General features: G+C 31.8%; 1 protein-coding gene and 1 long non-coding RNA gene across 3 annotated transcripts in view; one reads left to right on the top strand and one right to left on the bottom strand.

The window, feature by feature from the left end:
- The window catches only part of LOC124418792, a 69,625-nt gene that overhangs the window by 30,966 nt on the left and 17,322 nt on the right, over positions 1-21,337 (bottom strand). The window lies entirely within an intron of this gene.
- On the top strand, positions 3,049-4,862 carry LOC124418804. 2 transcript variants are annotated; one of them, XR_006940233.1, is made up of 3 exons: positions 3,049-3,417; positions 3,484-3,701; positions 4,486-4,862. It is a non-coding gene; the product is annotated as an uncharacterized LOC124418804 (long non-coding RNA). The 2 variants fall into 2 exon arrangements; XR_006940231.1 differs by having other exon boundaries at positions 3,484-4,862.

The raw sequence follows: 21,337 nt of genomic DNA, 5'->3' as shown, positions 1-21,337 counted from the left end.
ATCCACTTTCACCTCCTAGACAGGAAGAGGCATACAGAGAAATAGACAGACTCTTAGCCATGGGAGTTATAGAGGAGTCTAATTCCCCGTGGTGTGCTCCGGCAGTATTGGTTCGTAAGCCCGGTAAAGTAAGATTGTGCATTGACTCGCGAAAGTTAAATGAAATTACAAAAAAAGATTCGTACCCTTTACCACATATTGGTGGTCTACTTAGCCGTCTTAAGGATACATTTTTCATAAGTGGCATCGATTTGAAGGATGCTTTCCTTCAAATTAAATTGACCGAATCATCGAAAGAGAAAACGGCCTTCGTGGTCCCCGGGAAACCCCTATACCAATACAAAGTGATGCCATTCGGCCTTTGTAATGGTCCACAGACCATGAGTAGACTCATGGATCGTGTTATTCCATCTCGTCTACGAGAAAACGTTTTCGTTTATCTCGATGATCTTTTGGTCTGTAGTTCTACTTTTGATTCTCATATAAGTCTCCTTAAAGAAGTCGCTGAGTGTCTTAAGGCGGCAAAACTTACAATAAATGTCTCCAAAAGTAAGTTTTGTCAGAGCGAGATAAAGTACTTAGGATATCGTGTAGGAAATGGATGTCTCAAGGTAGACCCCGAAAAGGTTGAATCGATAACCAATTTCCCCCTCCCCAAAACACCAAAACAGCTTCGCCGCTTTATAGGAATGGCAAATTGGTACCGAGCGTTTATTAGCAATTTTGCAGATCTTGCCGGCCCTCTTACCGATTGCTTGAAGAAATCAACTCGACCATTTTCTTTAACGGACCTTGCGATTCAATCTTTTGAAAAATTGAAATGTGCGCTCTCTTCTGCCCCAGTTTTAATCCAACCAGACTTCACTAAGGAGTTTATTATCCAGTGTGATGCCTCCACTACTGGCGTTGGCGGTGTTTTATGTCAACTAGATAGTGAAGGCAGAGAAAGACCCATCGCCTACGTTTCCCAAAAACTCAACCGCTGCCAGAAAAACTATTCTGTAACGGAGTTAGAGTGTATGGCTGCAGTTGTCTGTGTACAAAAATTTCGTCCATACATAGAGGGTTTACCGTTTCGCATAATAACTGACCACTCCAGCCTAAAATGGCTTATGTCTCAGAGGGACCTTAGTGGCAGATTAGCACGGTGGAGTCTTAAACTCCAAGTATTCGATTTTAAAATAGAGCATAGAAAGGGTTCTATGCATATAGTTCCTGACGCACTATCAAGACAAGACATAAATGAGTTACAATTGAAAGATATTCCTATTGAAATTAGTCTCTCTGCTCCTGAGTTCAACGATGATGAATATCAGAAACTTCGGAAAAACGTAGTTGAGAACAAAAATTCACTGCCTGACGTGTCCATTGAGAATAATTTAATTTATAAAAGGGTTAATTTTAGACAAGGTATCCCTGAGGAAGAGGATAACTTATGGAAACTTTGGGTTCCAAAATCTTTGGCACAAAAAGTTATCCAATCTGCCCATGACTCAGTGGTGTCCTGTCATGGTGGATATAGTAAAACGCTAGCTCGTATTAGGCAGAAATATTACTGGCCATCAATGACTAAGGATGTAAAAGCTTATTTAGATAATTGCGATTTGTGTAAAATGGTAAAGTCTAGCAATAAAATATTGAGGCCACCCATGGGAAATCAATTTGTAACAAGCCGGCCATTCGAGCGCTTATATTGCGACTTCCTCGGACCATATCCCATGACCAAAGCTAAAAACACATATATCTTCATTTGCCTAGACCATCTTACGAAATTTGTATTTCTGAAAGCTTTAAAAAATGCTACATCCGCAAACGTTATTCTTTTTTATCAGGAGGAGGTATTCCTACCTTTGGCGTTCCGAAATTTATACACAGTGATAACGGCAAACAATTTGTATCTAAAGAAATGTCAGATTTTTTCTCTTTGTATGGGATTAAACACATAAAGACTGGGTTTTATGCACCCAATCAAACGCCTCTGAAAGGGTAAATAGAGAGATTATTACAAAATTAAGAATTTTTATGGAAAATAATGACACTCATTCCGACTGGGACAGATATATTCCGCAAATTCATTCCATTTTAAGGAGTGATTTTCATGCGGTAATTAAATGCTCACCATATTATGCTTTGTTTGGGCAAAACATGATGCAACATAGTACGTCCTACGATATTTTGGAGAAAATTACTTATTTAAACGAAGAGGATACAGTCATTTTGGAACGTGTAGATATGATAAACAGAATACGTGAGCAAATTCGTCAAAATCTTAAGACAGCTCACGAGAAAGCCAGCAAAAGTTACAATTTAAGAACTAGACCCTTAAAATTTCAAAAGGGACAAATTGTTTTCCCACGTAACTTTGGTCTCAGTAATATGGCAAAGGGTATTAATGCCAAATTTATGAAAAATTTCTTAAATGTCGCGTAATGGATAAGGTAGGTAATTGCCTCTATGACCTGGAAGATCTGAACGGTAAATATATAGGTCGATTTCACACTTCAGATAGTCAAAGCTAACTAAATACTTAAAAATTTTAAATTAGAAATGCTAATATACTAAATTTATTACATACTTATTATACCCTAACCTAAGCCTATACTACTTAAAACTATTAAATATTTAAAAATGTTCTAAAAACTAAACTTAAATCTAATAATTTACCTAAATATTTCTAAAAATCAAGAATTTACTATACTAAAACTTGTTCAAAGTAAATAATCTACTTAGAACATTAAATATTTTTGAATTTTGAATTAAGACGAAAAACCTACAATGTGAAGACTAATTATACCCTTCACCTTCGTGAGAAGGGTATATATTAGTTTGTCATTCCGTTTGTAATTTCTATAATATAATTTTCCGACCCTATAAAGTATATATATTCTGGATCCTTATAGATAGTGGAGTCGATTTAGCCATGTCCGTCTGTCCGTCTGTCTGTCTGTCTGTCTGTCTGTCTGTGTGTATGTTGAAATCAGTTTTCAGAAGACCCCAGATATCTGCGAGACCCGAATTTTCAATAATTCTATTGGAAATACGTTCGTTTTTTTTATGACCCTTATTGCAAATATTTTTGTCTTTTTTTCGCAGCAGATCATTCAATGATATTGCATTTACTTTATTCTCATCAAAAGTCAAAACCTGTCTTTACTACGCACTTTTTATTACGCAAATAATATGCAAATCAGATCAAGATCAGTATCAAAGATAAAGTGATTGAGTCAACAAGCGACCAAACAATGAAATTAACAAACGTTTAAAAAGTTCAATTAATATATTGAAACACCAATTAATTAGTATAAATTTTATAAAAAAATTGTGCAATTCTCCTTTTGAAAAAAAATAAAGAAAGTGTTAATAAAATCTATTTTCAATATAATATCAATTTCCTACATTTAAACATCTTTGTCCATGGTAAGCATTTTCTTTTGGAATCACAAACCTCCACGTGTGTTATAGTTTTGTGAATTCTCTTTGAAGGTAAAGTCTCGATTAGGACAAGGTTCTCAAATCAAAATCATCATTTTATATGAAGCTAATTTCACCACCACCACAATAATTTTATTCGAAATCCTTGAATATTTGTGGAAAACTCCAGAAGGGCCATTTACGGACTTAAGAAGTATTCCACCTGAACACGTGGGGAAATTTTTTTTAAGTGTGGAAACCTCACCCAGACTTAAAAAGCAAACCTAAACGTATTTATAATTATCTGATATAAATATAAAAATTTGACTAAAAATTTAACTAAATCAATTAACTAAAAACACGAGAAAGCTAACTAAATACTTAAAAATTTTAAATTAGAAATGCTAATATACTAAATTTATTACATACTATTATTATAGACCTAACCTAAGCCTGAACTACTTAAAACTATTTAATTTTTTAAAATGTTCTAAAAACTAAACTTAAATCTAATAATTTACCTAAATATTTCTGAAAATCAAGAATTTACTATACTAAAACTTGTTCAAAGTAAATAATCAACTTAGAACATTAAATATTTTTGAATTTTGAATCAAGACGAAAAACCTACAATGTGAAGACTAATTTTGAATTATAAAATCTATTTTAAATTCTAATCAATGTAAATATTTAATCTATTTAATATCATAAGTATTTGATCAAATTATTCAGATATACAAATGCTTCTAATATACATATATCTAAAAGAAAACTTTTCATTTTAAAAAATTGCAAATCGTTTTTGAAGACATTACTACTGAATTTATTTAATTTTCCTAATTGAAGTTTTAAAATGAAAATGTCATAAATATCAATACAAAACATAATTTTGTGTAATTAATTCTTCTTAAGAAATTAAAAGCATTTGTATGAATAATTTCTGCTAACACTGTAATTTAAACCCAGACTATCTTTTATTACTTTTTTTTTCTGTACTATCCAAAACAAATTAGGTATGTACGTATGTAAATAATTATAAATTACAAAAAAATATGTAAGAATTTCTTTTTAAAGCAAACAACAACAACAAAATCACCATTATCGTCTTCTTTTGCTGGGCCCTTCAATCGAGAGAACGTTAAAATGGAACATCAGAAAATTGAGTTGTGAGTAATGAAATATTGATCTTTATTGTTTTTTTTTGTAATTACATATATTATTACGTACTATTATTGCTTCTCTCCGTCCGTTTCCAAACCGTTCCCCTACATTTATTCACAATTTGTATATTAAATATAATATTTAAAAGAGTCTGGATTTAGTTTCCTATCATCACCCTATGTGTAATGTTCAAGAGTTAGACTTAAACCTGTTCTTATTTTCTTTATTTTGCTTTATGCATATTTTGTTTACATTCAATAAATTATTTTGTTAGATATTGTAAAATGCAACTATAACTTTTTTTTCTTTAAAGGGAAGGAAAACTAAAGGTAAATTGTAACAAAATGTAATGTATTTTGTCAGTCTATATTAGGGACAGATATTCAACATAATCTAGGGTAAGTTGTCTGTCAAGGCGTTGACTGTTAGTCATTTGGGTGGGAATTAAATTACCCTTTATGGTATCACACCTCACCATGATTTGGTTCTGCATTTCAGAATTTCTTTTCAGATTCGAATTTGATACTCTTTGGCAATGATAGGCATTAAGAGTATTTATATGTTTATGCGCTTTTATACGGGTTAAGAACCAAACTGCCAAATATAGCTAGTCGGAAAATCTATGTAAATGCCTCTTAAACTCAGTATATCTTCAACCAATGCATTATTTTCTTTCAAGATTGATGTCGTCTTATTATTCATATAAATGAAAAGCAAGCGTGTAACATATATGGCGCCCAACGGAAAGTCTACTGCTAAAATAGCATTAGTCTCTTTAGAACTGAAAACAAGTATTGAAAATATTCATCTAAAATATTTACTTATAGGATTAAAGAATTTTTAAATTCCTTTGTATAAAGAGTTAATACCATCAACTACAATTATTTTGCTCAGTATAAGTCCTAGATATTTAGAACATTAGAGTTTTGAATCTAGACGCTATACTCCAAAATATTGAATCATTGCCTTTTAATCCATTTCAAATTAATATTTTTTTATAAAGTCCAAGTTCTGAATATAAATTTCGGACTTCGTTGCGTATAAGTTTTATTAGTTCCCTTTTGTTTCTATTCGAGTCCTTTTCTGAACCAAAATAAGTGTTCGGAAATGAAGCAGTTTAGAAAACAAATTACAAGTAGTATTTTAGATACAGTATATCAACCAATTATATATATAGACTGACTGATTCATTTGTTACATTTTCTTATGTTTATCCTTCCCTTAAAACAATGAATTTTTTTTGATCAATAGTGAGAATCTTTATATATACATAACTTTTATAATTATTTCTTGTACACATTCGTTCACCCTTTTTTATAAATATATACAGAATTTAAATAAATAAAGAGAAGGCCATTGAATTTACATTTTTCTTCGCTCCCCAACAATTTGTAAAAAACCCTTGTTATTTTCCTATAATGGGAATAGAAACCCGAAATAGTTCTCGATCTGCTACCCCTAAATCTACTTATCGTGGTCGCGGAAGAGGTATACTTCTTCCTCAAAATATATTTCAATACACCTTCAAAGTCCCACTAGGAAACCTAGTCGCGTCGTACATTCACCAATAGGTAAAACTATAACCCATTCAATAACAAGTTGTAAGCCACAAGATAATTCAGGCGAAAATTCTGATAGCTTTAGGAACACAATGGATAGCCAAGCTATTAATACGGCTAAGACCGCTATTCCAAATACGGATAGACCAAATCCAGGTTTAGACTTACAGTCATCAGTACCTCCAATTTTAGACACCCAAGTTGTAGAAAATCCTGTAGTTACAGCAAATCCGAATAACAATTCGAATATTTTCTCAATGGACGCATTAATTACAATAATGCAACAGACCATTCAGACAACCAAAGAGGAGTTTATGAAAGAACTCGCTACGGTTAGGGAAAATATTTCACAAATCGGCAGTAGAAATAATTCATTAGATCATAATATTTCGTCTGCTAATCGTGCTAATGGAAGTACTCCCACCAGACATCAAATTCCGCAAAGTGCATTTTCAAATGTTTTCCATATGAATAGTTCAAATGCACCAGATGCATCCTCATCATTAGATAATAATGTAAGACTAGAAAAATGGAAAATAACGTATGATGGTAATAGTTCCGTTTCCGACTTTATTTTCAAAGTAGAAACTCTAACTGCTCGTTCTCGTTGTTCAGAAAACCATCTTCTCTATAACTTTCATGTTTTGCTTGAAGGAAAAGCAGAGAAGTGGTACTGGTTATACACAAAACAAAACAGTAATGTTAGCTATGTTTCCCTACGCCAGGCGATTATTAAGGAATTCGGTCACTTAGAGTCAGACCATGACATTTTGTTAAAAATTACGACTCGTAAGCAACAAATGAAGGAATCCTATGATGACTTTCATACGAATATCATATCTATGAATGCCCGCCTAAGGAATCCTATGTCAGAGTTGACTCTAATAGATATTATGAAGAAAAATTTGTCTCCAAATTTGAAATTCCTTTTGTTCAATTCTTCTCCTAAATCATTAGATGATTTAAGAGAAATTGCTCGTAACGCTGAAATTATTCTTCGCGATAATAAATTTTATAGCCCATATTTTGTTAGTACCAGAAACATTAGTGAAATAGAACCAAATCCTAATGATAGTGATGAAGTTGATAGTTCTGACCCTCAAATTGAGGCGATTCAATTCTCCAAACGCATTTCTAAGCCAGACTATTCTGGAATTAAATGCTGGAATTGTCTCAAACTAGGACATTCCTACATATATTGTTCAGAGGAGATTCGATCTCCATTCTGCTTCAAATGCGGTCAAAAGGGTGTATTAACACCAAAATGTCCTAACAATCATCTTCAGGGAAACCGCAAAACAGGCGAGTTGGCTGCCGGGGACACTTGTCTGCCCTATCAAACCCCGAGCTCCAGAACAAATTAAGCGTTGATTTTGAATCTTCCTCTAATAAAAAAAATCTACCCATGAAATCTCCACACAAACTGACTTATTCAAATACGATTCAAACGAATATACACAATTACAATCAAACAAAATCCCAAAATATATTGCCCCATATAAATGCAGTCGAATCAGTTGTCCATCTAAGAGGATTGTTAAATGTAGAAAACGCTTCCAAAGACGAAGACAAGCTCGAAAAATCTTAGAGTCTACAATTTTATCCGGTTCTGATTCGCGTCCTTTTGCAAAAGTTTCCATTTTAGATCAAACTTTAGTTGGATTATTAGATTCAGGAGCTAGTATATCGGTATTAGGGAAAAATTCTTTGTCGTTTTTAAACCGTCTAAATATTTCTTATAAGCCCTTATTGTCATCAGTATCCACCGCAGATGGGTCCAAGCAAAATGTAATAGGCTTTTGTACCCTACCTGTACAGTTTAAAGAAGTTATCCAGAATATAGAGTTTTATATTGTCCCTTCTCTGAATCAGGAAGCCTATTTTGGTATAAATTTCTGGAAGGAATTTGGCTTGGCTCCTGATGTTCTTAATGTATCTGCTTTAGATATGGATACATGTAGTGATGTTGACGAATCTTTGCACTTTCATACTCTTAATCCAGAGCAAAAACTAATTCTTGAAAAAACTATTTTACTTTTTCCGTCATTTGAAAAACTGGGTCTAGGTTGCACTGACCTTTTAGAACACCACATAGATACAGGTAACTCCGCCCCTATAAAACTCAAGCATTATCCACTTTCACCTCCTAGACAGGAAGAGGCATACAGAGAAATAGACAGACTCTTAGCCATGGGAGTTATAGAGGAGTCTAATTCCCCGTGGTGTGCTCCGGCAGTATTGGTTCGTAAGCCCGGTAAAGTAAGATTGTGCATTGACTCGCGAAAGTTAAATGAAATTACAAAAAAAGATTCGTACCCTTTACCACATATTGGTGGTCTACTTAGCCGTCTTAAGGATACATTTTTCATAAGTGGCATCGATTTGAAGGATGCTTTCCTTCAAATTAAATTGACCGAATCATCGAAAGAGAAAACGGCCTTCGTGGTCCCCGGGAAACCCCTATACCAATACAAAGTGATGCCATTCGGCCTTTGTAATGGTCCACAGACCATGAGTAGACTCATGGATCGTGTTATTCCATCTCGTCTACGAGAAAACGTTTTCGTTTATCTCGATGATCTTTTGGTCTGTAGTTCTACTTTTGATTCTCATATAAGTCTCCTTAAAGAAGTCGCTGAGTGTCTTAAGGCGGCAAAACTTACAATAAATGTCTCCAAAAGTAAGTTTTGTCAGAGCGAGATAAAGTACTTAGGATATCGTGTAGGAAATGGATGTCTCAAGGTAGACCCCGAAAAGGTTGAATCGATAACCAATTTCCCCCTCCCCAAAACACCAAAACAGCTTCGCCGCTTTATAGGAATGGCAAATTGGTACCGAGCGTTTATTAGCAATTTTGCAGATCTTGCCGGCCCTCTTACCGATTGCTTGAAGAAATCAACTCGACCATTTTCTTTAACGGACCTTGCGATTCAATCTTTTGAAAAATTGAAATGTGCGCTCTCTTCTGCCCCAGTTTTAATCCAACCAGACTTCACTAAGGAGTTTATTATCCAGTGTGATGCCTCCACTACTGGCGTTGGCGGTGTTTTATGTCAACTAGATAGTGAAGGCAGAGAAAGACCCATCGCCTACGTTTCCCAAAAACTCAACCGCTGCCAGAAAAACTATTCTGTAACGGAGTTAGAGTGTATGGCTGCAGTTGTCTGTGTACAAAAATTTCGTCCATACATAGAGGGTTTACCGTTTCGCATAATAACTGACCACTCCAGCCTAAAATGGCTTATGTCTCAGAGGGACCTTAGTGGCAGATTAGCACGGTGGAGTCTTAAACTCCAAGTATTCGATTTTAAAATAGAGCATAGAAAGGGTTCTATGCATATAGTTCCTGACGCACTATCAAGACAAGACATAAATGAGTTACAATTGAAAGATATTCCTATTGAAATTAGTCTCTCTGCTCCTGAGTTCAACGATGATGAATATCAGAAACTTCGGAAAAACGTAGTTGAGAACAAAAATTCACTGCCTGACGTGTCCATTGAGAATAATTTAATTTATAAAAGGGTTAATTTTAGACAAGGTATCCCTGAGGAAGAGGATAACTTATGGAAACTTTGGGTTCCAAAATCTTTGGCACAAAAAGTTATCCAATCTGCCCATGACTCAGTGGTGTCCTGTCATGGTGGATATAGTAAAACGCTAGCTCGTATTAGGCAGAAATATTACTGGCCATCAATGACTAAGGATGTAAAAGCTTATTTAGATAATTGCGATTTGTGTAAAATGGTAAAGTCTAGCAATAAAATATTGAGGCCACCCATGGGAAATCAATTTGTAACAAGCCGGCCATTCGAGCGCTTATATTGCGACTTCCTCGGACCATATCCCATGACCAAAGCTAAAAACACATATATCTTCATTTGCCTAGACCATCTTACGAAATTTGTATTTCTGAAAGCTTTAAAAAATGCTACATCCGCAAACGTTATTCTTTTTTATCAGGAGGAGGTATTTCCTACCTTTGGCGTTCCGAAATTTATACACAGTGATAACGGCAAACAATTTGTATCTAAAGAAATGTCCGATTTTTTCTCTTTGTATGGGATTAAACACATAAAGACTGGGTTTTATGCACCCCAATCAAACGCCTCTGAAAGGGTAAATAGAGAGATTATTACAAAATTAAGAATTTTTATGGAAAATAATGACACTCATTCCGACTGGGACAGATATATTCCGCAAATTCATTCCATTTTAAGGAGTGATTTTCATTCTGTAATTAAATGCTCACCATATTATGCTTTGTTTGGGCAAAACATGATGCAACATGGTACTTCCTACGATATTTTGGAGAAAATAAGTAATTTAAACGAAGAGGATACAGTCATTTTGGAACGTGTAGATAGGATAAACAGAATACGTGAGCAAATTCGTCAAAATCTTAAGACAGCTCACGAGAAAGCCAGCAAAAGTTACAATTTAAGAACTAGACCTTCAAAATTTCAAAAGGGACAAATTGTTTTCCGACGCAACTTTGGTCTCAGTAATATGGCAAAGGGTGTTAATGCCAAATTTATGAAAAAATTTCTTAAATGTCGCGTAAAGGATAAGGTAGGTAATTGCCTCTATGACCTGGAAGATCTGAACGGTAAATATATAGGTCGATTTCACACTTCAGATATCAAGTCATAATAAGCCCGGCTACGTGGGTCGTGCCACACGGATCGAAATTATCTTTTGCACTGTGAAAACAAAAATTTGAAAAAAAAAACTTACTTTCATGTTCAAAACAAAAAACTAAATCGAGCTTCTGTTCGTCTAACTATTTTGGGAAAATACCAGACGAAGCAGATTTGTTACGATTTCCTTTTTTTTTGAAACTTATTCAAAGTTAAAATTGTGAGAAAATAAACATATTTTTCAATTTTCATTTCTCAAATGAAAATATAGAAAAATACATATTTCCTTTAAAATGTATATTTTTGAATGTATGTATTTCATTCAAGTGATATTGTTTTCCAACTTTGAACTTCTATTATACATCTCGACATTTACAATGATGTTAATAAGGGTTCATCATCAAATTCTAGCATGCTACAAAATTGTTTTCTCTGCCAACTCAATGCGTATACGCAGTCGAAAATACATATGTATGTAAAAGTGTATGTTCACTTAGTTACACTCTCAACTTTTATTACCATATATGGTAATAATTTCGTTTTTTTTATGACCCTTATTGCAAATATTTTTGTCTTTTTTTCGCAGCAGATCATTCAATGATATTGCATTTACTTTATTCTCATCAAAAGTCAAAACCTGTCTTTACTACGCACTTTTTATTACGCAAATAATATGCAAATCAGATCAAGATCAGTATCAAAGATAAAGTGATTGAGTCAACAAGCGACCAAACAATGAAATTAACAAACGTTTAAAAAGTTCAATTAATATATTGAAACACCAATTAATTAGTATAAATTTTATAAAAAAATTGTGCAATTCTCCTTTTGAAAAAAAATAAAGAAAGTGTTAATAAAATCTATTTTCAATATAATATCAATTTCCTACATTTAAACATCTTTGTCCATGGTAAGCATTTTCTTTTGGAATCACAAACCTCCACGTGTGTTATAGTTTTGTGAATTCTCTTTGAAGGTAAAGTCTCGATTAGGACAAGGTTCTCAAATCAAAATCATCATTTTATATGAAGCTAATTTCACCACCACCACAATAATTTTATTCGAAATCCTTGAATATTTGTGGAAAACTCCAGAAGGGCCATTTACGGACTTAAGAAGTATTCCACCTGAACACGTGGGGAAATTTTTTTTAAGTGTGGAAACCTCACCCAGACTTAAAAAGCAAACCTAAACGTATTTATAATTATCTGATATAAATATAAAAATTTGACTAAAAATTTAACTAAATCAATTAACTAAAAACACGAGAAAGCTAACTAAATACTTAAAAATTTTAAATTAGAAATGCTAATATACTAAATTTATTACATACTATTATTATAGACCTAACCTAAGCCTGAACTACTTAAAACTATTTAATTTTTTAAAATGTTCTAAAAACTAAACTTAAATCTAATAATTTACCTAAATATTTCTGAAAATCCTTTTTGGTACTTTTTCGTTCTTCAAAAGGTACAAAAGGCTTTAAACACATCATGGTGAAGGGTATATAAGATTCGGCACAGTCGAATATAGAACTCTTACTTGTTTTGAATTATAAAATCTATTTAAAATTCTAATCAATGTAAATATTTAATCTATTTAATATTATAAGTATTTGATCAAATTATTCCGATATACAAATGCTTCTAATATACATATATCTAAAAGAAAACTTTTCATTTTTAAAAATTGCAAATCATTTTTGAAGACATTACTACTGAATTTATTTAATTTACCTAATTGAAGTTTTAAAATGAAAATGTCATACATATCAATACAAAACATAATTTTGTCTAATTAATTCTTCTTAAGAAATTAAAAGCATTTGTATGAATAATTTCTGCTAACACTGTAATTTAAACCCAGACTATCTTTTATTACTGGGCCCTTCAATAGAGGGAACGTTAAAATGGAACATCAGAAAATTGAGTTGTGAGTAATGAAATATTGATCTTTATTATTATTATTTTTTGTAATTACATATATTATTACGAACTATTATTGCTTCTGTCCGTCCGTTTCCAAACCGTTCCCCTACATTTATTCATACTTTGTACATAAAATATAATATTTAAAAGAGTCTGGATTTAGTTTCATATCATCACCCTATTATTATTTTCTTTATTTTGCTTTTCTTTATTTTGCTTTATTTTCTTTATTTTGCTTTATGCATATTTTGTTTACATTCAATAAATTATTTTGTTAGATATTGTAAAATGCAACTATAACTTTTTTTCTTTAAAGGGAAGGAAAACTAAAGGTAAATTGTAACAAAATGTATATTGGGGATAGATATTAAATATAATCTAGGGTAAGTTGTCTGTCAAGGCGTTGACTGTTAGTCATTTGGGTGGGAATTAAATTACCCTTTATGGTATCACACCTCACCATTATTTGGTTCCGCATTTCAGTATTTCTTTTCAGATTCGAATTTGATACTTTTTGGCAATGATAGGCATTAAGAGTATTTATATGTTTATGCGCTTTTATACGGGTTAAGAACCAAACTGCCAAATATAGCTAGTCGGAAAATCTATGTAAATGCCTCTTAAACTCTGTATATCTTCAACCAATGCATTATTTTCTTTCAAGATTGATGTCGTCTTATTATTCATATAAATGAAAAGCAAGCGTGTAACAAAAGGCAATATTAATTGATCTATAGATTTAATATGAGAGCTATGACTAATAATAGACCGATCTGGAAAAATAATAGTAGAGCGGTTTATACACGCAGAGAAAAAACATCGTTCGAAACGTTTACATTTTTATATTCATCGCCTATATAAATTTAAGTCTGGTTTACTGAAACATGATTATTTTCCCAAACGCTATATAATAAAATACATACAGATATAATTATTATTTACAAACATTTAAAGATTTTTGAAGCACAAACAATTTTTTACCTTTAATAATTTAACAGTAAAGTTATTTTATTTCAAGCTGTATTTGAAAATTCATTTACAATAAAAAAACAAGTAAGAGTGTTATAGTCGGCCATGCCGAATCTTATATACCCACCATCAAATCATTCTTACTAATGAACTTTGATATTATCGATCAATGTTGAATCATATGACAATATTAATATGAACATCAGGGAAATATTTGGAAGAGGGCCTTTAATAAGCATGGGCCGTGCTATTCCGAATTAAAATAATAATTTTGTTTGATCCAATATTTATAACCATAAACTGGTTTTTGTAAGAGTCGTCCTCGGTTTATACAATAATTGTTTGTATCTATTGTCGCAGTACTCGTATTTTTAATTCAGTCATGAAATATAAAGTAATTTTCTGGAGAAATTCAAATTCAGTTGAAAAATTTCAGCCATACAAGTCATTTTCTGGAGTGAATCCTAAATAAGGCTCCATTATAGACCGATTTTTATAAACTTTTGTACATAAATTATGTTCGTAAAAATGTTGTTTATTCAAATTTCATCGCCTAAGTCGTAGTTTTAAGCAACAAATGAGAGTTAAAGTAATTTATCTGATGTGGTTATTTATCGATCCATCTTTATCAATGTCGGTAGAAAGATTTCAGTTCCAATAACATGTGTTAATGTTGAATTGCATATATCTACTCGTATTTTATGCAGTTATGAGCGTTAAAGGAGCCCCTATTCGCCTACCCTCGTATATGTCAACTATGGATCGATTCTTCTAAAATTTAGAACGATTGTTGTCATACAAATATTTTTTATGTCGCTTTTTATACCCTACACCACTATAGTGGGGAGGGTGTTATACGTTTGTGCTAATGTTTGTAACATACAATAAAATATTGGTCCAATACCCACCTTAAAGTATACCGATCGATTCAGAATCATTTTTTGAGTCGATCAAGACATGTCCGTCCGTCTGTCCGGCTGGCTGGCTGTCCATGTAAACCTTGTGCGCAAGGTACAGGCCGCAATTTTCAAGATAATTTAATGAAATTTGGACCGGTTCATTATTTAACCGTACCTCCCGATTTGAACTTTTTATGCCATAATTACGTCAAATATTCTATTATCTCTTTAAAAAATGGCACAAATAAGTATATATGATACTGCAGATTTTCGTAAGGATCGGCCCTTATTTGATATAAAATTTTTAATGCTGATAAACCTAAAGTTTTAATTTTCCATAAAGATAACACTGAAAAATTTTGAAGAATATATGAAAATATATGAATAGTGTTTATTATCATATACAAATTATTTAATTATATATTTATACCCTTTCATTTATTATGATCTTGTTTTTTTAAAGGTCTACTTTCATTAATTTTAACATGCAAATTTTGATTTTTTAAGCCTTTATCAGGCGAAGATTTTTGTTTTTATGGAAGAGAGTTATATATTTATTTTCTTATATTTATATCCTTTTACTTATTATGATCTAGTTATTTTTAAAGGTTTACTTCCATAAATTTATCGATGTAATTCTTACTTTTGTACGCTTTTATTAGGCAAGATTTTTGATAAATAAGAGTTATTTTTCTTGTATTTTTACGTTTATATCTTTTATTTATAACGTGATTATTATTTGAAAAGTTTACTTTAATTTTTGCATGCAATTTTTGATTTTGTAAGCCTTTAGACGATGATCTTTTAATGAATAGGATTTTAATTAATGATCTCTTCTTATATCTGAATTTATTTAGTAATATTTATGATCACTTGTTTTTACCTTAATTCAAATGAAATCCTTTATGTTCTAAAATGCTTTACATTTTTACGAATAATTGTTTATGGTTGGTTCCCCCACCAGAAATTTGTATTTTTTATTGTTATCAACAGGGAAACCAAAATATGCAAATGCATTTTTTTTGTGGTGCGTCGTATGGACTCATGAATAAGATATTTACACGTTTCAGACCAATTTGAGAATTTTGGCATCGATTTGTTAGAGCATATTTTACCCATAAGAGCATAATTTTGCATGATTTGACTTTTTAACATATTTAAGGCATATTTTCGAGTTTTTATAGCATATTTTACTCTTTTAGTGCATATTTTGATGTTTTCGCTTTTTTTCGTTTTTATACATTTTTAATTTTCTTTTCAAAACTTTATTTAAAAAAAATAAAATTCTATTTTTTTTAATTTTTTTAGCCTATTTTACAATTTTGAAAAAAAAAGTTCGTTATGTTATAGTTTTTTATTCAATAAAGCATTATATTTTAAATCGGACATAAAACCGATTAATTTTGATTTCATGTGACCAATCCATTTTTATAGTTTAAAAAACTAATTATTGGAATTTATGACAACACCGATTAAAATATAAGTTTAAAAGCTATGAATACAATTGGAAGAAATGTGTCAAACTTTGTCGTTTGAAATATGTTTTTTGGGGACCAAATGGTTTCATGTTATTTATTGGTTATCTGAACGTAAAACTGAATTCTATTATACTAGTTCTTCAAACTATGAGATGAAACATTTATAAAAAATTTTGTAGGATATAGAATATGACAGTAAACATTTATTTCATTACAATTTCAGTCTTTTTGAGCTTTTCAATGTTAAAAAATAATAAAAAAAATTTATTTTTGGAGCATATATTTTAAATTTTAAGAGCATATTTTGAGTTTTTTACGGCATATTTAAAGCGCTTAAAACACTTTTTTTAGAGCATGTTTTCGGTTTCCCTGGTTATCAATGATGTATGACAATAATATTGGTCAAATTGTTAGTGACAACTTTGTACTTAAAGATAAACTAAATGGATTAGAAAATTGTTTAAATATCGGCCATATAAATTGTCGTAGTATTTGACCAGCAAATGGGTCTAAATTAAGTGAATTACGTAAAATTTTAGATAATTGCTATTTGGATGTTGTTGGTATTTCAGAGACGTGGTTAAAACCATATATTTCCAATAAGACCGTTACTATTTCTAGATACAACTTTCACAGAAATGATCGACCAGTTGAAAGCGGTCGTGCTGGTGGATTCAGTATTTATGTTTCAAGGAAAATTAAATGTTATGTGGTCTTTAAGGCAAAAGATTACAAAATATGTGAGTCTATCTTTGTAGAAGTTGGTTCTGACAAGGGAACAGTTATTGGAGTAGTATATTTGCCAAATGGAGGTAGATATGGTATCAGTAAATTTGAAGAGTTACATGAACATTTATTTCTACGTTATAATAGAGTTATTATTGTTGGAGATTTTAATCTCAATCTTTTTGACATATCTAAGGCTAATCTTGTAAGAACTTTTTGCAATCAAAACAGCCTATCAATACATCATAATAACATACCCACCCATTTCGATATAAACCACTATTTCATACTTGGTACTGATGTAAATGTAAATACTTCCTGTCAATTTCAATGTCCTTCCATATCACATCACGCATTTATTTTTATATCAATTGCCATGGACTTGTTTTGCAGAGAGAATGTTATTTATGTAAGAGATTTTCGTAATATAGACTGGGATGGATTATTTGGTTTTTATGATTCTTATGATTTCTTATCAATATATTTAACTAATGATGTAGACACTTAGGTAATCATATTAAATACCTTTTTAAATCTGGCTTATACATTTGTTCCCACAATTCGTCGTAAAGCTATTGTAAAAAATGATACTTGGATGAGAACTAGAGAAATAGTATATGCAACATCCTTGAGGGACCTTTCATATCGAGGTTCCCTAGAAGACGCAAGTGATCTAAATTGGCGTTCTTTTTGTAAATACCGAAACAAAGTAAAAAGCATTATCAGGAAGTATAAAAGATGAAACTCTGAAAAATTGTTAAATGGTAAAAATGCATTTGAGCTATGGAGGACTCTTGATAACGCTAGGTGTCTTGGGCAAGAAAGTGTTGCTCTAGCACATGATGTAAATAAAGTAAATAATTTCTTCGCTAATGTTTCAGGGGGCGATAGCACTACTGTTGATTTTGATAGTTTTGGGAATGATTTTAGTTTTTCTTTTGACAATGTTACAGAGGTTGATATTGTCTTTGCTTTATCTAAGGTTAAATCCAACTCGATTGGTGTTGATGGCATCCCTCTAAAGTTTATAAATATTATTTTCCCTATGATTTTCAGGTATTAGTTACATATAGTAAATAGCATAATTACCACTTCTACTTATCCTTCGATTTTCGAGAGTTGTACCCATACCCAAATCAGTCGAAAGTTGTAGAACATATACTAAAATCGAAGATGTTAGAATATTTAGAAGGAAACAGTTTACTTAATGACAATCAATATGCTTATAGAAAAGGGTATAACACTTCACTACTTTTGACGGAGATGACCCAATTTATAAGAAACGATCTTAATAGGGGAAAGGTGGATTTGTTAGTATCTCTAGAACTATCTAGAGCTTTTGACTGTATTGATCGTGGTAGAGTCGCGAAAAAGCCTCACGATAAATTTAAATTCTCTAAGCATGTGTGTAAACTTATATATTCATATTTGTCAGAACGTTCTCAGTTTCTTGATATTGATTGTAGTATCTCTAAGACTTGTGATATGAACTTAGGTGTGCCACAGGGCTCAGTCATTGGCCCACTTATTTTCATTTTTATACCCTACACCACTAGAGTGGGGAGGGTATTATACGTTTGTGCTGATGCTTGTAACATACAAAAATATTGGTCCAATACCCACTTAAAGTATACCGATCGATTCAGGATCATTTTTTGCGTCGATTAAGACATGTCCGTCCGTCCGTCTGTCCGGCTGGCTGGCTGTCCATGTAAACCTTGTGCGCAAGGTACAGGCCGCAATTTTCAAGATAATTTGATGAAATTTGGACAAGCATGTTTTTTGGCACAGGGACGAAGCCAATTGAAAATGGTTGAAATCGGTTTATTTTTTCACCTAGCCCCCATACAATCGTAACTCCCGATTTGAACTTTTTATGCCATAATTACGTCAAATATTCTATTATCTCTCTAAAAATTGGCACAAATAAGTTTTATATAAGTATAAATGACACTGCAGATTTTCGTAATGATAGGCCCTTATTTGACCCTAGCCCCCATACAAAAACCCCTTCAAAAATGTTTTAAACGTCTAAAATTGACTTGTAACCATTTTTATCGCAATGAACCTCAACAAAATTGACTGTTATTTAAAGATATATCCTTTTCCCAAATTTACCGAGGATCGGACCATATTTGACCTATATAAAGCCTCATTTAGAAATTTTAGTTTTTTATCTATAAATTGATTAAATATTTTGGTATTATTCAACTAAAAGTTTCTTTTTAAAAAATAAAAATTTTAAAAATATACTCATGGTGTAGGATATTATATGGTCGGCCATGTCCGACTATACTTTCCTACTTGTTTTATATCTTGATGACCTTATAGAAAAAGTAAATGATTTACATATGTGCAAGATGTTTGTTTTCGCAGATAATGTGCATATTATATTAGGGAATGAAAGACAATTTTTAAATGTTTTAGAAGTTAATACCAATTTCTGCCTATATAATATATCATCTTGGATGATAAGGAATGGTTTTACCATTAATCCTTCAAAGACCAAGTATATTATTTTTTGTAATACTTCAAACCATAACTTTAATATTCAAATAAATAACTGTAGTATAATATGTGTTGACAAATTACGTTGTTTAGGAATAATTATTGATGATAAATTAGATTTTGGAAGTAATATTGCACGTTTGCAGGCGAACGTAAGGTTGCTTTCTCACTGTTAATGTCGAAACTAGAATACGGTTTAGAAATAATATCAGGCACTAATTTAATTAATTTAAATAGACTTGAAAAGATATTCAATATGATAGTGCGTTTCGTTTTCAATGTTAAAATTAGAGAACATGTAAAAATGTAAAAACAATATACATACTTATGTTCCCTAATATTTATACGAGTTTTTCGTGGACGAAAAACAACAGAATACTATATCTCTATGCTAAATGCATATGTCATGATTTATTTTGAAAATAATATACTATCAGGAAAAATCCCAATGACACATCCAAAGTTGCTGAAAAAACAGTAAATAAGAAGCGTCCGGAGAGTATTGACAAAGTATAAAATGAAATTTATAAAATCTACAAACTAGAGAGACCGAAAACTTACTCAGCAATGTTTTGGCAACTTGGCCTTAAAAATAAAGGCTAAGTTACAAAGTCCGAACAGCAATGAAAATTGAACTTATACTAATACTCATCTGAATTTTCTATAGGCCACAAATGTTTAAAAATGAGCAGAATAGTCTGTTTTTGACGCCACGGGAAATTTAGTAAGGAAAATCGATAAACTTCAAAAATAGTATTTCTTTATTCAGCGAGACGATTACATTTTTGTTGATATTTATAAAATGAGAAAAGATAAGATCTAGAAAAAGACCACCGTGAGATAAGGCCGTCAAGGCAGGTGCTCACGTTAAAACTCTCGACATTCTTGTACCTTGTCTCAGATATACTTAAGCCATTTAATGTTGAATAAAACTGTGTACATTTAAGTCAAATTCTGAAGGGGCTTTATATGGGGGCTAGGGTCAAATGAGGCCCTAGAATTATAAAGTCCATGAGTGTCATCAATGATTGTATAGAACTTGGTTTTGCAACTTTTTGCCGACATACAAGTATATTAAGAACTTAAATGCCATATTCGGTGGTATCAGTTGTATGAGGACTAGATGAAATAATGATAGTTTGCTTACAAGGTTTCTATGGACGGACAGCCGGACGGACATAGTTTAACCGAGAAATTGAAATGTTGGAAAACTAAATCTATAACAGGAAAACATCAGCAAACATAGTTAACATCCATTCTTTAAAAAGTTAACAACCAATGTTTAAATTCAAATTTTGATGGTTAACAAGTAAGAGTGCTATATTCGGCCGTGCCGAATCTTATATACCCTTCACCATAGTGTATTATAAACATCTTAGTTTTATAAATTTTAAATTTTTTTCCGACTACATTATTATTACACCAAAAGCTAAACAAAATGAACGACAACAACGCTAAACGATATAAAAAACAAAATACACAAGGCATCTAAACCAACAGACATCTAAACATACATAACGAAAAACAAAATAAAAAACGCAATAAAACCAAACTACATCCAAATATACGAACAGAATTCACAAAAAGAAAACAAAAATAAAATACACAACTTAATGACGCCAACAGCATACAAAACAAAACACACAGCTGAATAAAACCGGAAAACATATATACACACGTGTACATCTTTTTCCAATATACAGTGTTGTTGTTGCTTATTTAACAAAGCATGAAAAATATGACATTTTTTGATGAAATTTTCAGAGGTTGTCTCGGTTTTTTGCTCATATCTCCGTTATTTACTGACCGATTTTGCTGATTTTAAATAGCGATCTTCTCGAAAGCATGTGTAACAGAATTATTGAAGACTCGGATCTCGCCAATATCTGGGGTCCTGTAAAAACTGATTTCAACAGACATACAGACAGACGGATATGGCTTAGTCGACTCCGGTATCTAGAATATATATACTTTATGGGGTCGGAAAATTATATTAAAGAAATTACATACGGAATGACAAACTTATATATACCCTTCTTACGAATGCGAAGGGTA

Source organism: Lucilia cuprina, chromosome X (genome assembly GCF_022045245.1).
Source record: "Lucilia cuprina isolate Lc7/37 chromosome X, ASM2204524v1, whole genome shotgun sequence".
NCBI classification, from domain to species: domain Eukaryota; kingdom Metazoa; phylum Arthropoda; class Insecta; order Diptera; family Calliphoridae; genus Lucilia; species Lucilia cuprina.
Note: the sequence above shows the minus strand (reverse complement) of the source record. Positions and strands in the feature narration are given on the sequence as shown.